The 2,494-nt window shown below is 36.6% G+C and overlaps 1 non-coding gene across 1 annotated transcript; it reads left to right on the forward strand.

Moving 5' to 3' along the window:
* Positions 1-1,245: 1,245 nt before the first annotated feature.
* On the forward strand, positions 1,246-1,356 carry LOC133807949 (small nucleolar RNA R71). Its single transcript, XR_009879829.1, has one exon. It is a non-coding gene; the product is annotated as a small nucleolar RNA R71 (small nucleolar RNA).
* The last annotated feature ends 1,138 nt before the right edge of the window (positions 1,357-2,494 follow it).

A 2,494-nucleotide genomic window follows, 5' to 3' on the forward strand; every position in this document is an offset into this window, starting at 1 on the left:
GGACATGGTAGTAGGTCGAGCTTCTCCCAATTTCGACTTGTGAAAGATTGATAGAGGCATTAGATTCACACTGGCCCATAAATCACATAAATCCTTTGTCACCATTGAGCCCCCTATAGAGCACATGATATTGAAACTACCAGGATCTTTAAGCTTGGGAGGTAGCTTCTTTTGGAGTATCGCACTGCACTCCTCAGTAAGTGCCACTGTCTCATAATCCCCCAGTTTCCTTTTCTTTGATAGAATTTCTTTCATAAACTTCACATAACTTGACATTTGTTCAAGTGCCTCAGAAAACAAAATATTGATGTGTAGCTTTCGAAAGATATCTAGAAATTTAGAAAACTACTTGTCAAGCTTATTCTTTTGAAGCCTCTAAGGATATGGGATCTTGATACGGTGATCTATGCTTATTTCTAGCTGTTTTTCTAGGTTCTCAATAACCGTTGACCCACTCACTTCCTTCTCCTTATCAACCACTTTTGGCTCTTTTAACTCCTTGCCAGTCCTCAAAGATATTGCACTGCACTGCTCTTTTGGGATTACCTCAGTAGTGCTTGGTAAGTTCCCCTGAGCACGATTTGTCATCAAAGTAGCCAACTGCCTTATTTGAGTCTCCAAACTCTTGATAGATGCTCTGGTTTTGGTCATGAACTGGTTAAATACATCAGAATGTGCTTCAAGTTGTTTTATGTGTATTGGCTATTGTGGTTGTGGCTATGGAGGTGGGAACTATTGCTGGTTTTGAGGGAAAGGCTCCTGTGTGGCTTGGTTATTCGTCCATGAGAAGTTAGGGTGATTCCTCCACCCTTGGTGGTATGACATCGAAAAGGGGTTCTTGGTTGGCCTTTGAAAATTTCCTATGGCTTGGACTTGTTCCATAGGTATATTATTCATATCCATGGAAAGACACTAATTTAATTGATGGAAACTCCCACATGCCCCACATAAACTCTATACTAACATGGCGTAGGTTGACAGGTTGCTCTGTTGTAACGGTTTCATTAAAGCTGCCACTTGAGCTATAAGCCTGGAAATAACATCCAATTCAATCATACAACCACCTTCTTTGTTTTTCCCCTCTCAGTTGGCCACTGGTAGGTATTCATCGCCATCTTCTCTAACAATTCATAAGCTTCATTAACACTTTTGCTCATGAATGCACCTCCTACTGTATCATCTATTGTGGTACGAGTAGTACTATTCAACCCATTATAAAAGTTGTGGACCAACATCCACTTCTCTATACCATGATGCAGACACTTCCTTAACAACTCTTTGAATCTCTCCCATACATCATACAATGATTCCCTTTCTTTTTGGTAGAAATTATTAATTTCATCAACTTTGGAGCTTTTGCTGGAGGGAAGAACTTTGCTAAGAACTTCTGGGCTAGTTCCTCCCATGTTGTGATAGAATTGGCTTGCAGCAAAATTAGCCAACTTTTTGCTCAGTCTCTTAGAGAAAATTGGAATAATCTCAGTCTGATTGCATCATCACTCACCCCATTCATCTTAAGAGTTGCACACAACTCCAAAAAATTGTCTATGTGCAGATTAGGATATTTAGTAGGCAACCCCCAAACTAAACAGTAGACTGTACCATTTGTAGTATTGTCGGCTTGACCTCAAAATTATTCTAATGCATGAATGCACTTTCGTGACCGTAGGAAGCGCATAATCTCTAAGCGTCCTTGGTCCTTGTTCCACTGGGATCTCTGCTACATTTGAAATATTATTAACATTAGAAGCATTATTTGTTGCATTCCCTTGATTCTCAGCCATGGCAAAGTCCAACCTTCTCTTAATCTTTCAGTTTTGTCTACAAGTTGTTTCAATTTCAAGATCTATCGATATTAATTCCTTTTGTCTACTTTGTTGCATATACCAATATTTCTTGAAAGCAGAATATCAAACAAAAACCAAATAAGTACTAAGATAAAAACAGATTTAGAATAAAAATAAACTATATTGATATTACAAATACAGTCCCAGGCAACAGTGCCAAAAACTTGTTGTGGGAATTTTGAACTATGCAAGTATACACAGTCGTAACAAGTAATACAGCGATAAATCAAGTATCGTTCCCACGAAGACTGTTATTAACTACCAACAATTAATCTTTAATTATAATTGATTGACAAATAATGAATTCGAATTTATAAAACTAAAGGAATAAAATAATAAAATAGAACAACATATAACTCAGTACTAAATATTAATTCAATGGAATAAGAATTATGGTTATTAACTTCATCAACTATCCACCTATGCCTCTCTAATGTGAATTTAAGAATTTCTATCTTTATTGTGATAGCGGATTACAATTGTAAATTATATTCTTACTAGGACTTATAATTCTCTACAATAAGAAATCTTCTTCATCTCTGCGGCAAACCAACATATTGCAGACATTAAACACGTAATCCCTTAGCTACACAAATCATACAAGTACTCTCATCCAATATAAATCTATGATTATTTTATTATATCAT

This window comes from Humulus lupulus, chromosome X (genome assembly GCF_963169125.1).
Source record: "Humulus lupulus chromosome X, drHumLupu1.1, whole genome shotgun sequence".
NCBI classification, from domain to species: Eukaryota; Viridiplantae; Streptophyta; class Magnoliopsida; order Rosales; family Cannabaceae; genus Humulus; species Humulus lupulus.